At 33.9% G+C, this 15941-nt stretch overlaps 1 protein-coding gene and 1 pseudogene across 1 annotated transcript in view; both read left to right on the forward strand.

Annotated features, from left to right (window-relative positions):
• The window catches only part of STXBP5L (syntaxin binding protein 5L), a 352935-nt gene that overhangs the window by 293271 nt on the left and 43723 nt on the right, over positions 1 to 15941 (forward strand). The window lies entirely within an intron of this gene.
• LOC124238464 (actin-related protein 2/3 complex subunit 1A-like) lies at positions 6836 to 7877 on the forward strand (annotated as a pseudogene).

Raw genomic sequence — 15941 nt, forward strand, 5'->3', positions numbered from 1 at the left:
TTTTCCAACATTCATTCAGCAAACACGTATCATACACCTACTCTATGCCAATTCTTTATTAGGTATTGGGAATACAATCCCTACCTTTGGAAAACTCAAAGTTTCAGGATGTTGGTGGGTAGTAGAGTAAAAAAATCCAGCAAAATAAAATGTAAGTGTTATAAAGGAGATTTGCACAAGGTGTTATGAAAGTTAAGATAATGGCATCAGATGAAGCCTTAAGCTTGAGGCTGCCTTCAGAAAGGAGGTAATTTTTGAGTTGTTTTGAAGGATGAGTAGGAGTTTACAAGTTGGACAAGCAAGGATGAGGATTATTCTGTGCATAAATAACAGGGGCCTGTTATTAACATTGTTATTAAAGAAGTTCCCTAGTTAATCCCACACAATTAGTATGGGGTTTGTGAGGGGACTCCCAGTTTTCAGGTGGGAAGAAGTCTACAGAAAGCCAAAAAGGTACATGTTAAAGTGGAGGGGGGATCCAAAAATTGGAGTAGATTTGATAGCCAGAGCAAGTAGGTACTAGAATATAGGAGGTGAATTTTCCATCGGAGAGAATGTTGGGGAGTTGCAGGACATCTGACATTGTGGTCATTGTCCTGCTGTATGCATCTGGGCTTATTGACCAATAGGCAGCGACTGTTTTCCCTCTTTTTGAAAGCATTTTTGTAATCTGTTTTTTAAGTAATTGATATTATATAGATGTGTTGAAATACCCTATTATTTAAAAACAAAATACAATCAAAAAGATAAATTATGAAACAAATCCTTACATCATAGAAAATTAATTCCTATTTAAAAAGTTAAATAAAAGCTTATTTAAATAGGACCACTCCCTCAGTTCATCTGAATTATCAATGTACAAAATATGCTCTATTTTCAACCTCTTCTGAAGCATCGTTATTACATATATGTTTGCCATATTCTGATATAAATAACATCTTTTTGTTTGTGCTACTAATGCTAAACCCAAATTACTAAAATTTGATTTCCCCTTAATAGAATTATTTTTTAATGTCTTTTCATAGAGACAACTGCTTGCTGCTATTATTTTTATTAGAATGATAATTCTTAGGTTTCCTTTGCTAAGTAGTTTAGCATGGCATATTGTAGTCAGAAAACTACAGCCCACAGGCCAAATCTAGCTTGCCACCTATGTTGGTATGACTTGTGAGTTAAGAATGGCTTTAATTATTAAATGGCTAGAGAAAAATCAGAAGACAAGTAATGTTTCATGACACAAAAACTACATTTAGGGGCCCGGCCTAGTGGCATAGCGGTTAAGTTTGCGCGCTCCGCTTTGGAGACCCTGGGTTTGCAGGTTCACATCCCGGGCACAGACATATGCACTCCTTGTCAAGCCATGCTGTGGCAGACATCCCACATATAAAATAGAGGAAGATGGGTACACATGTTAGCTCAGGGCCAATCTTCCTCACGAAAAAGAGGAGGATTGGCAACAGATGTTAACTCAGGACTAATTTTCCTCACACACACACAAAAGTAAATTTAGGTTTATATTATATTGCAGTTTTATACAACTATATAATCCAATCAAATGCCAGCTGAAACACTAGAGATAGTATCAAGAATATTATTTGACAGACAAAATTAAGCTGCAAATTGATGAAGGGATTTTTTCCAAAGTCATATAACTAAATGGTGACAATTGCAAAAGCCAGCCCTAGTGGTCTAGTGGTTAAGATTCAGCACTCTCACCACTATGGCCCAGGTTAGTTTCCCAGTCAGAGAACCACACCACCCATGTCTTGGTTGTCATACTGTGGCTGCTTTGTGTTGCTGTGATGCTGAAAGCTATGGCACCAGCGTTTCAAATACCAGGAGGGTCACCCGTGGTGGACAGGTTTCAATGGAGTTTCCAGACTAGGACAGACCAGGAAGAAGGAACTGGCCACCCACTCAGAAAAACACTGGCCATGAAAACCCTATGAGTAGCAGCAGGAGCGTTATCTGATATAGCACCAGAAGGTGCAAAAAGGCCGGACGGGATTCTTGTCTGCTGTACACGGGGTCGTTAGAAGTCAGAATCAACCCAACGGCACTAACAACAAATTCAGAAATATGTGAGCCATGTTTTCTGACTTTAAGTTTAATATTATTTCTATTCTATCATCCTGCATCTTTATTTTAATATAACTTTCCTAGTTGTAAAGAAAATCACTCATTAGAAGGTATAAGTTAGTTGGTAGTACCAATTTGAGTCTTAATAAAGTATTGATTGACAGATAAGATTTCTAATGTTATCTCCCCTAATGCATTTCTTTCTGTGATAACATGCATTCCAGTTAAATATTTTACGAGAGGCTCAATGTAAAATTTTTAACATAAATAATGAGGAAAGTTTTTCAATAAATTGTAGAAGTTTTCTTGGTTTATTCAAACATTTTTCTGGTAGCTTGATTTATAATAATATAACAAAATTCATTTACAAATATTTTGTATTTTCAAGATGTTCTTATCTACTGAATTTAACATTGTAGTATTCAATGCTAAAGTCATTTCATCTGCAATAGGCATGGTAAGGTTTCCTTGAATATATCATATACATCTATAATAGAATTTTCTTTCTATTTCAAAAAATGTTGACAGAGTTCATCAGTTTTTACCCTTATTGTTATTTATGATATGAGCTTATACATTTGTTGCAATATTTCTTTACCTATTAGATTCAACTGAAATTGATTTTTGATTCTTTTCAAATTAAATAAGAAATCACTTCTCATACCACATGTGAAAAAAACAATGCAAAGATACACTTAATTACTTACTGTAAGAACAATTGCTTTTCTCATGTTTCTGTTTGCCTATTAAATATTTACTACTGAATGGCAATGAACTAACACTGAACAATATTTCCACTTCCATACATGCTCACTGAATGTAATGTTCATCAGGATTTTAATAATTATACTGTAAGACATACTGTTACCCACACTCCTCTTTAATTTTATATAATTAACAACTGCCTTTTTCCTTTTTCTGTTGTTTCAGTTAAAGGATCAAGAAAGTTAAGTCTGCCAACAGATCTTAAGGCTGATCTTGGTACGGTAGGCAAAAGCCAACAATTTTAAGTTTTTTTACATTCATTTGGCTGAACGTTTTGACCAACCAGTCCATGAATAACACAAGTTTCCTAGATGGCAGTGTTTGATACCTTTCCAAAAAGGCTTTCTTAAAAATCACCATACAGTTCTGTTGGCAGCATTCAAGATTTTGTTTGTTAAGAATTGTTTTACAAAATTATGTTTTATAAATCATCACACACCAAGGTATATAATGTCTTATTTGTTTTCTTTTTATCATGAAAATGTTTTTAAACATTGAATAGTCACACATATGGACCCTTTGTAACTATAATCGTGTAAATGAGCATCTTTTATTTCTATAATTATTTTCCCTGTTTTATACATTAGTATCATGTAGAATTAATGCTATTTAGGAAAAAAGTCTGATACATAAAAGAATAGAGCTCTGGATTTTTTTTTTATTTTAGGGAAGTTATAGAAAATTATTCACTTTTAATTTATTTTTTGTGGTGGTCACAGGCTTATTCATAACTCCAGCTCTGAAATAAATAAGGCTTTATTAATAGGCTTTCATAAATTTTTCTTTCAGAACTTTTATCTGCTTGTTCCAGCATGGCTTTTCTTTTTTGAAATTTAATTGATATACCTTTATTTTCATCTCCTTTACTCTGACTTAAAGCAATAGGATTAAATCCCATGAATGTCATGGTTAAAATAACAAAAATACAATAATTAGTCGTTGCATTATTCTTTAGAGTTTACAAAGCTGTTTCACATACATTATTTTATTTGATTTTGTTAGCAACGCTTTAAAGTTGTTGTCACTATTCCCAACCATTTTTTTTCCAGAGCAGAAACTGAGGCTATGTTTTTAATAAAAAGTAGGATTAAGATTTCAACCTAGGTCACAGAAATGGTACCCAAAGTTTATGGAGCATATTCACATACCTCATCTCATTGTATCTAAATTAAATAACTGTTAGACAATAAATTGTTTATTACTTTTAAAATCTAATGACATATAATCTTTTATATAAATTTGATTAAATTAAATAATCACAGTGTTTTTTAAATGCAAAGCCACTACCATATTGGGTATAATCATTAGTTCAATATTAAAGAAATTGTCTGAAGTTAATTAGTATTTTACCAGTGTAATTGACATCAAAGGAAGAATATTGACCTCCTACTATGTGTCAGACACTGTGCTATATGATTTGTACATATTATTTGAGATAAAGTAGGTGATACTGTTCGCAATTTACAAATGAATAAATTAAGGCTATGAAAAATTCAAATTTGCCTAAGATCACACAACTAATAGCAAAGCTGAATTTAAATCAAGTATAGATTGTTTCAAAGCTAATAACCTAATAGCTACCTATCATTTTGGTATAGCATGTACTCTGACAAATGTCAAATGAAGATTATTTAAAGAATGATAACACTTTTCTCTAAAAAAATATGCATTCTGATATTTATTCACATAATTTCCATATATCATCATTTCTTTCCTGGAATGTTGAAAAAAGAAAAATAAAAAAGAAAGAAGATTCCCAGCCTACTTCTATATTTATTAGGAGTATCAAAGAAAGCTCTTAGTTATAACTCTAATCTGGAGGTCAGTTAAGTATGGTTGTTATTAATAAACGTATTTTTAAAATTTTCTACCAATGCCAGTCACTCAAAGTCTTCAATTATCTCCATTCCAATTGCTTCATTCTCCCTGTTTTCATGCATACCTTAAGCAAAGATGAATTATGAAAACACAGATATATACAGAAGATAAAATAGCCAAGTGTTTGTCAGTTTACTAAAGAACATTTTGCACTTAAAAGAATTCACAGTAAAATTTCATTAAATCTCTATTTCTAAGTATGTTGTCAATGTAATTTCATTTTTAAAACTTATTTCCTACAAATTTCCAGAAAAAAATCATAAGGCTTCTGAAAGAGGATAAATGTCTGTATATATGTAAATTCTTCCAACATAAAACTTGAGTATAAAATATACCCTGGGTTGCTTGAAACATGTTTTAGGAAGATTATTTTCCAATAATGCTTAATCTATCAGTGAAGGAGGAAGATGTTCAAGAAGCTGTTGCAGTAGAGCAAATGAGGGCCTGAAATAGGATACTACAATGAAAATGAGAAGGGGCAAAGAAGGAGTTACCATGGGAAACTCTAGAACTGATAGGATTAGGAACATTAGGGGAACAGGGCTTGGAAGGCATAGGAAATAGATGTCAAGGATGACTATAGAGTATTGAAAATAGCTCTCGTGGAGAATACCTGGTTTGAGAGGAAAGGAAAATGAGTTTGAGTTGCTACAGGGATATCCATGCTAACCATTCAATGAGCAGTTAGAAATGTCAAGCTGGAGCGTAGCGGGTGGATCTCAAGCCAAAGTAATAGACAAAATTCATCTATATAAAGGTATTAGTGACTGTATGTGAGCTGTTCTCTGAAGACAAAGGAAAGATGACAATGTGTTGGAGAGCTTTGGATATTAATGTAATTTCTTTGTTGCAAGAATTCTTAACTGGAGTAGCAGTATAACAGTAACAGTAAAGACCTCATACATCGGGCACTTATACAGTTAGAACCCTTAAGTAGTTGGCATTTTATGATGTAACTGCAGATTCACGGATAATTGCTTTATACCTAACATTTTTACATTTATGTTGTTTCTCATTTTTCACAAAAAAATACAGATACTATTCTTTCCTAATAAAAAAGATTTTGAATTAAAAACCAGAAACAAACTAATTTTACAGAATTCAAGGCTTGAATGTACGTAAATTAAGACACATAAGTTATGAATAAATAGTTCTATATGCATTATAAAATACCATAAATGAAACACAGGCCTTCATGAGCCCTTACAAAAAAGTCTACTACAGGATGATGTCTAAGCAATGAAAAGATGCATGGAGAGGCCATGGTCAAAGGACAAGTACAGTCATGAATCGCTTAACAACAAGGATATGGTCTGAGAAATGCGTCGTTAGATTATTTCATTATTATGTGAACATCATAGAGTGTACCTACATAAACCTAGATGGTATAGCCTACTAGACACCTTAGCTATATGGTACTAATTTTATGGGACCACGGTAGTATATGAGGTTCGTCCTTGACCAAATGATTGTTATGGAGCACATGACTGTAGTGATTATTTAACTTTATTTAATTGTAGAACTAAAGTTAAACAACAGTGGCTAATATTATTATAAAATAGAATGTAAACAAAATTCATAACAATAATAAGGGTGTAATTTTAAAATGGAGAGATGGAAGGTAGAGAGGAGGTTAAAGTTGCCAACAAAAAAGTTAATAATTTTATAGCTAATTTTAGTGGCTAATTGGTGGGGAATTGAAAGCAAAGACAATTAGAGGAAGAGGAATTATATTAATTTTACCTTTCATAAGGGGAAATCAATTTATATTATGCATAGATAACAATTCAAGAAGAATTAAGACTCTATCTTCAAGGTAACCACCAGAAAAAAATTAAAATACCCCAAAACTTCAATAGTTAGGCAAAGGATAATACATATAAATAAGAAAATACAAAACATATAGCAAAAGTATTTACAGAAAGCAAAAAAAAGGAGGATATACAACCTACTACAAAAGTGGCAGAAGGGAACAGAGCCTGTTCATGTTGACTGACCAGAGTCTTCAAGTTCTCCCCTCTGAGCCTGTTAGGATTTCCCTGAACCCAGTATTCTAACCTTTGGAAACACCAAGAATATTATCCCCACAACAGTTTTTATTAGATCACTTGTCATGCCTGGAACAGGGATCATGCTCGGATTGCCCTTCGCCACAATAACCATGAAGTTCACATCTATAAGAAGAATGGGAGCCAGTGAGTAAAACCTCATGAACTCTGGGAGCACTCTTGGACACATCACAGGTGTTGACTGGGCTCTCAAGCATGAGCACATTGTCCTTTGCACGAGTCAGAAAGATAGTGTCTGAAAGCTAACCCTGGTGATCTTGAGAATTAATCATACAGCCACTTTTGTGAAGTGATCCCCTCTAGAGAACAAATTTGCTCTGGACAGTGAAGCACAATTCATTTCAATTTGTTATTTGAGCATGAAAATGACAAGGGGTAAACAAGCACATTAAAAAGCCAATTCATATGGAAGCTGAAAAAAAAAAAACCCTATTCATTTGATGCCCACAGTTTGGAACGGCATCCCAACGATGTTTTGCTGGCAAGCAGGATCATGTGACTTCAAATTCAGAGTGCTTCTGCATACATTAATGAAGTGGATGAAAAGCCAACCAGTATGCCATTTTGGTTAGCTGATGTCAGAGTTTGGTGGCACTGGAGGCTAGGTCTCAGGTTCAACTTTTCTGCCAGTGGGAGCTCTCTGGCCTGGGTCAGCAATGACAGTACCGTGTCCATTGCTGATGGCTTAAACAGTGTTCAGTTTTCAATCTGAAAACAGAGTTACTGCCACTGCTCATTTGTCTCAGAAAACAGTGTTATTTTAGCTGCCAGCCATGACTGCTTTCCAGTGCTCTTTAAGATGAGCATGGCTGCTTGACCTTAGTCTTCAAACTAGGCATTCAGAAACGTAGCATCCAGCACCTGTTAGCCATGGAATATTTCCACAACACGGACAAGAGAGTCACAATCTAGGACCACAATACTGCCTCAGAGATGCTGTACCAGAATAGCATCATTCAAGTACCTATTTATGAGGTGGACAAGCAAGACTATTGGAAATTTTACCCTGTAGGAGTGGATGGAGTCATGACAATTTGGGATTTCAAGACCTTAGAGTCTTCTATCCAGTGCCTTCACAAAGTATGAAGCTGAGTGAACCTCTGTGATCTAGTATGACAAACTACAACTGACTGCAACTGTCATTTGCTTGATGGAGAGGAAAGCTAACCACAAGGAAACACTGAAAACACATATCATGAAAATGTCATTTGTGTGTTTTCTTTGAATATAATTGGTGAAAATGTCAGATTTCTAAAGCAGCAGTCTTTTAATATTCTTATTTATTTGTTTGGACTTTTTGCTGTTTCATTCCATTTTTGACCAAAGCTTTTCTTTAAGTAGTTTTTTTATGGAAAATTGTTGCATTAACGTGCTGGGGGGGGGGGGGGGGAGTGAGGGGGGGGCGGGAGATGTGAATTATCTCCCAGAAAATTATGTAAAAATACTAAATATATTTTTTAAATGACAGAATTAAGATGAAATGTCTCACATCAATAGATGTAAGTTAAAAAAAGTCACTTTTTATAAGAAAAAGGCTTTCAGCATGTATCATAAAACAAAAACCAACAAGAGAAACATCTAAAACAAAGTGATTCAAAGGTTAGTAGTAGGACATACTAGATAAATACTAGCAAAAATAAAACAAGGGTTATGATGTTAATATCAAAGTTAAGTTCAAGGCAAAATATATTAAATTAGAAAACTACTTGTATTTATAGTGATGAAATGTACCATCAACATGAAACTGTTTTACAGATTTTTTTTTATTATTCAGAGGAAATTTTTTTTTTTTTTAAGATTTTATTTTTTTCCTTTTTCTCCCCAAAGCCCCCCGGTACATAGTTGTATATTCTTCGTTGTGGGTCCTTCTAGTTGTGGCATGTGGGACACTGCCTCAGTGTGGTTTGATGAGCAGTGCCATGTCCGTGCCCAGGATTCGAACAAACGAAACACTGGGCCGCCTGCAGCGGAGCGCACGAACTTAACCACTCGGCCACGGGGCCAGCCCCTTTACAGATTTTAATAAGGCAAATAATGTAGGATTAACACTTGTACATCAAAAACTATAAGAAATAATAAACAGAAATCTAGTAATAATGAGAGATTTTAGTACAACTTAATGACAACTCAAGAAGACAAAAAATAAGGAAGACCACAGAGAAACAAAGAAACAACTTACACAGGAAATCTGTTTAATATATCCTGAACTTTATACTTTGAAAATGTGTTATTTTCAAGTGCCCATCGAAAAATTTGAACTTATATTAAAGCCACAAAGAAAACTTCAATACTGAAAAATTTGAACTTATATTAAAGCCACAAAGAAAACTTCAATACTTAAAAGTAGAATATTACAAACCACATTATTTAATCATAATTAATGACATAAGAAAATAACGAAAAATAGAAAACAGTGGGAAGATTTTAAACCCTCAACTCTTGGACCTGGCTTCTGACTTGCTAGATCAGTAGCTAGATTATTTTTCATATCCCCAGTAATATCATGGATCAGGAACTATGAAAACTATAGACTGGGGGTCTAGAAACTAGTGGAGAACAACTACAAAACTGTTTACTCAGAGTAGAGAGCAAAGAAGGGGAACGAGAGAAGAAATTTCAGACTGCATAAAGAAGTCTAATGCTAAGAAAGACAACAAAAAAATTGACTACTACAATTGATTCCAGATTAATTTTATTAAAAGAATAACAAAGACTTTAAAAATAAGACTTTTTAGGATACTAAAAGAGTGATGAAAAACTTTATTTTTTTAAGATCAAGAAATTATGAAGCTAAAACAAGCACAAATGAAAAAAATAATTAGGAATTTTGGATAACAATGAATGAACAAATGGAGACTACCAATAAAGAAAGAGAAATTATGAAAAGGAACCAAGTAGAAATTCTGGAGCTAAAAATTACAGTAGCTAAAATGAAAAATTCCCAGAGAGGTTCAACAGCAGATTTAAGCAGGCAGAAGAAATTGGCCAAGTTAAAGATAGTACAGTTGAAATTATCGACTCAGAGGAACAAAAGGAAAATGAAAAGAGGCTAAGAGACTTGTGAGACACTATCAAGCTTACTAACATATTATAGGAGTGTTAGAAGAAGAAAAGAAAGAAAAAAGTGGGAAGAAAGAATATTTGAAGAAATAATGGCTGAAAACTTCCCAAACTTGAGGAAAGATGTGAATCTACACATCCAAGAAATTCAATGAACTCCAAATATGATAAGCTCAAAGATACCCACATAGGGACACGTTACAGTCAAACTTTACAATGACAAAGAGAGGATCTTAAAAGCAGCAAGGGAAAAGTGACTCATCATGTGTAAGGGATCCTCAGTAAGATTAATAGCCAATTCCAAATCAGAAACAATAGAGGCCAGAAGGCAGTGGCATGACATATTTAAAGTGCTGAAAGAAAAAACAAAAACTGTCAACAAAGAATTCTATATCTGGCAAAATTTTCTCTGAAAAATGAAAGAGAAATTGAGACATTCCCAGAAACACAAAAGCAAAAGTTGTTCATCACCAGTAGACCTTCCCTAAAAGAAATGCTAAAGGGAGTCCTGCAGGCTGAAATGGAAGAACACTGGACAGTAACTTGAAGCCAAATAAGGCATACTGGTAAAGGTAACTACATAGAAGATATAAAAGCCAGTATTATTATATATTTTTTTTTAACTTTCTTTTTTGTTTCCCACATGATTTAAGAGACAAATGTATAAAACAATAATTATAAATCTTTCTTAATGGGCATGCAATGTGTAAAGATATTAAGACAACAACAACATAAGGGGAGGTGATGCAGCTGTATAGGAGCAGAATTTTGTATGCTATTGAAGCTAAGTTGGTATCAAATCAAATAGCCTGTTATAAATTTAGGATGTTAATTTTAATCACCAGAGTAACCATTAAGAAAATAACTAAAAAATATACAGAAAAGGAAATGTGGAGGGGAGAAAAGGTATATCAGGAAAAAATTAACAAAAAAGAAGGTAGTATTGTAACAATTCAGGAACAACAAAAGATATCAGATAAAGTAGACTTTAAGTCAAAAACTTTTATAAGAGACAAAGAAGGACATTATATATTGATAAAAGGGTCATTTGGTGAAAAGATATAACAATTGTAAACAAATATGCCCCAAACAGCAGAGGCCAAAATATATGAAGCAAACATTGGCAGAATTGAAAGATTTTAGATAGTTCTACAATAATAGTTGGAGAATTCAGTAGCTTATTTTTAATGTTGGATAGAAAATATAGACAGGAGATCAAAAAGAAAATAGAAGACTTGAATAACACTATAAGCCAACTAGCCTTAACAAACATATATAATCACACAACAGCAGTAGAATACATATCCTCATGTACACATGGAACATTCTCCAGGATAGAATATATTTTAGGCCACAAAACCAATTTCAATAAATTTAAAAAGTTTAAAATCATACAAAGTTTTCTCTCTGACCACAATGGAATGAAACTAGAAATTGTAAGTAAAAAGTGGAAAATTCACAAAATTTGGAAACTAACAGCACACTCTTAAACAACCAATGAGTCAAAGAGGAAATCACAAAGAGGAAATTCGAAATACTTTGAGATGAATGAAAACAAAAAGCAAAATTTATAGGTTACCCTAAAGACACAGATCAGAGGGAAATTTATAGCTATAAATGCGTACATTAAAAAGAAGAAAAATCTCAGGGGCCAGCCCCATGGCCAAGTGGTTACATTCGTGTGCTCCTCTTCAGCAACCCAGGGTTTCGCTGGTCCGGATCCTGGGTGGGAACATGACACTGCTCATCAGGCCATGCTGAGGTGTCATCCCATACACCACAACCAGAAGGGCCTGCAATCAGAATATATACAACTATGTACTGAGGGGCTTTGGGGAGAAGAAGAAGAAAAGAAAGATCTCAAATCAATAACCTAACTTTATACCTTAACGAACTAGAAAAGAAGAGAATTAAACCCAAAGCTTGCAGAAGTAAAGAAATAATGAAGATTTATAGAGAAGATACACAAAATAGAGAATAGAAAAACAATAATCAACAAAACCAAAAGTTGGTTGTTTGAAAAGATCAACAAATTGACAAACCTTTACCGAGACTAAGAAAAAAGGACAGAAGATGTGATTAATATCAGAAATGAAAATAGAGACATTACTATCAACCTTACAGAAGTAAGAGGATTATAAGAGAATACTATGAACAATTGTATGCCAACATTAGGTAACTTAGATGAAATAGGAAGATTCCTAGAAACACACGAATTACCAAAACTGACTCAAGAAGAAAGAGAAAATCTGAACATAGCTTTAACAAGTAAAGACATTGAATCAGTACTCAAACACCTCCTGACAAACAAAAGTGCAGGACGAGATGGCTTGTCTGGTGAATTTTACTAAATATTTACAGAAGAATTAATATCAGTCCTTCTCAAAATTTTCCAAAAAATAGAAGAGGAAGGAATATTTCCTAACTCACCCTATGACACCAACATTACCCTGATTTCAAAGCCAGACAAAGAATATGACAAGAAAATAAAGTTAAAGACGGACATCCCTTATGAATATACATGCAGTAATTCTCAACAAAATACTAGCAAACAGAATCCAAGAACATATTAAAAGGATTATATATCATGACCAAGTAGGATTTATCCCAGAAATGCAAAGGTGTTTCATCAGAAGAAAATAAAAAGTGTAAAAACCACACTAATGAAGGAAAAATAAAAACACAATCATCTCAATTGATGCAGAAAAAGCGTTTGGCAAAATTGAACACCCCTTCATGATAAAAACACTCAGAAAGCTATTAATAGAAAGGAAGTTCCTCAGACTGATCAAGGGCATTCATGAAAAACCCACAGACAACATCCTACTCAATGATGAAAGACTGAAAACTTTCCGCTTTAATACCCAGAACAGGAAAGGGATGCTGTTTTCACCTCTTCTATTCTATATTATACTAGAAGTTCTGGCCAGAGAAATTAGGCCAAAAAAAAAGAGACAAAACACATCCAAATTGGAAAAGCAGTAAAACTATCTGTATTGACAGATGGCATGACCCTATATTTAGAAAATCCTGAAGAATCCACAAAGTAATAACTAGATCTAATAAATGAATTCAGCCAAGTTGTAGATATAAGATAAACACAAAATTGTATTTTTATACACCAGCAATGAAAATTTTGAAAAATAAATTTTTTTTTTTAAAGATTTTATTTTTCCTTTTTCTCCCCAAAGCCCCCCGGTACATAGTTGTATATTCTTTGTTGTGGGTCCTAGTTGTGGCTTGTGGGACGCTGCCTCAGCGTGGTTTGATGAGCTGTGCCATGTCCGCGCCCAGGATTCGAACCAATGAAACACTGGGCCGCCTGCAGCGGAGCGCGAACTTAACCACTCGGCCACGGGACCAGCCCCTGAAAAATAAATTTTTAAAAAATTCCACATACAAGTCTCCAAAAGGATAAAATACCTAGAAATAAGTTAAACCAAGGGATTGTAAGACTTGTACACTGAAAATTACAAAACACTGCTAAAAGAAATTAAGGAAGGCCTAAATAAATAAGACATCACTTGTTCATGGATTGGAAGGCTTAATATTGTTTAAATATCGATACCACCCAAAACAATCTAACAGAGTCAATGCAGTCCCTACCAAAATACCAATAGCCTTTTTTGCATAATAGGACAGCTTATCCTAAAATTCATGTGGAAATACCAAAGCAAGAATACCCAAAACAATACTGAAAAAGAAGAAGAATGTTGGAAGACTCACACTTCCCAATTTCAAAACTTGCTGCATAGCTACAGTAATCAAAATAGTGTGGTACTGGCATAAAGATAGACATATATATCAATGGAATAGAATTGAAGGTCCAGAAATAAAACCATAAATCTATGACCAATTGATTTTCAACAAGTTTCCAGGACAATTCAATGGGGGAAAATATATTCTTTTCAACAAATGGTACTGAGACAGCTGGAAATCCACATCCAAAAGACTGGAGATGGACCATTACCTCACATCACATACAAGCAGTGAATCAATAGCTTAACTTTAAGAGCTAAAGCTATAGAACTCTTAGAAGAAAGTGTAGAGGAATATCTTCATGACCTTGAATTTGGCAATGGATTCTTAGATATGACACCAAAACACACAAGCAACAAAAGAAAAAAAATGGTAAATTTTAGACTTCATCAAAATTAAAAACTTTTGTGCATCAAAGGATACTATTAAGAAAGAGAAAAGGCAACCTATATAGAAAATATTTGCAAATCATATGTCTGATAAGGGTCTACTATCCAGAATATACACTGAACTCCTAAGGTTCCACAACAAACTCAATTCAAAAATGGGCAAAAGACTTACATAGACATGTCTCCAAAGAAGATATAGAAATAGCCAATAAGCACATGAAAAGATTATTCAACATCACTAATCATTAGGGAAATGCAAATCAAAACCACAATGAGATACCACCTCACACACAATAGGTAATGACTACCATCGGAAAAAAACCCAGAAAATAACAAGTGTTGACAAGGATGTGAAGAAATTGGAACATTTAGGCATTGTTGGTAGGTATGTGAAATGGTACAACTGCTATGAAAAACACTATGGCAGTTCCTCAAAAAATTAAAAATATAATTATCATATGATGCAGCAAATCCACTTCTGGGTATATACCCAAAATAATTTAAAGCAGAGTCTTGAAGAATTAATTGTATACACATGTTCATAGCAGCATTATTGACAATTGTAAAATGTGTAACCAGGCTAAACGCCCTCAATGGATGAATAGATAAGCAAAATGTGGTATATGCATACAATGGGATATGTTCAGCCTTCAAAAAGAAGGAAATTCTAACATATGCTACAACGTGGAAGAACCTTGAGGACGTTATGCTAAGTGAAATAAGTCAGTCACAAAAAGACAAAAATCGTGTGATTCCAATTATATGAGGTACCCAGAGTAATCAAATTCATAGAGAAAGAAAATAGAATGGTGATTGCCAGGGGCTAGGGGAGAGGGAAATGGGGAGTTACTGTTTAATGGGTAATGAGCTCCATTTTTACAAGATAAAAAGACATCTGGAGATAGCTGGTGGTGATGGTTGCACAATAGAAATGTGCTTAATACCACTGAACTGTAGACTTAAAAATGGTTAAGATGGTAAATTTTATGTTATATGTATTCTACCACAATTAAAAATTGTTTTATTTAAAAAAGCGAGTACTAATACATGCTACAACATGGATAAATCTCAAAAACATTATAGGAAGTGAAACAAGCCAGATATAAAATGATTCCATTTATATGAAATATTCAGAATAGCTAAGTCCCTAGAAATGGAAAGAAGATGGATGGTCACCAGTGGCTGGGGAAGAGTAGAATGGACAGTGACTGTTTAATACAGTGCTATTTTTTGTGGTGATGAAATATTTCAGAACTATATAGTGGTGGTGGTTGCACAAGATTGTGATATACTAAATCCCACTGAATTGTACATTTTTAAATGGTTAATTTTATATTACTTGAATTTCACCTCAATAAAAAAATTTTTTAAAACTGGTGAAATACAAATAAAGTCTAGAATTTAGTTAATAGTAATGTACTAAGGTAAAACTTGGAGAGGAGAATATGAGAAATTTACGTATTATCTTTGCAACTTTCCTCTCAATCTAAAACTATTCCAAAATAAACTTGTATTTTAAAAAATGGGCAAAGTACTTGAACAGACTCTTCACTAAAGAGGATATACAGATGGAAAATAAGCACATGAAAAGATATTTAACATCATTAGCCACTAGGAATGCAAATTAAAACAATGGGATACCACTAAATACCCATTAGAATAACTAAAATTAAAAATAATAGGGGCCGGCCCAGTGGCAGTTAAGTTTGCATGTTCTACTTTGGCGGCCCAGGGTTCACTGGTTCAGATCCCGGGTGCAGACCTATACACCACTTGTCAAGCCATACTGTGGCAAGCATCCCACATAAGATAGAGGAAGATGGGCACAGATGTTAGTTCAGGGCCAATCTTCCTCACCAAAAACAAGAGGATTGACAGCAGATGTTAGCTCAGGGCTAATTTTCCTCCAATAAATTTATAATAATAAAAATAGGTGATGGTG

This window comes from Equus quagga, chromosome 4 (genome assembly GCF_021613505.1).
Source record: "Equus quagga isolate Etosha38 chromosome 4, UCLA_HA_Equagga_1.0, whole genome shotgun sequence".
NCBI lineage: Eukaryota > Metazoa > Chordata > Mammalia > Perissodactyla > Equidae > Equus > Equus quagga.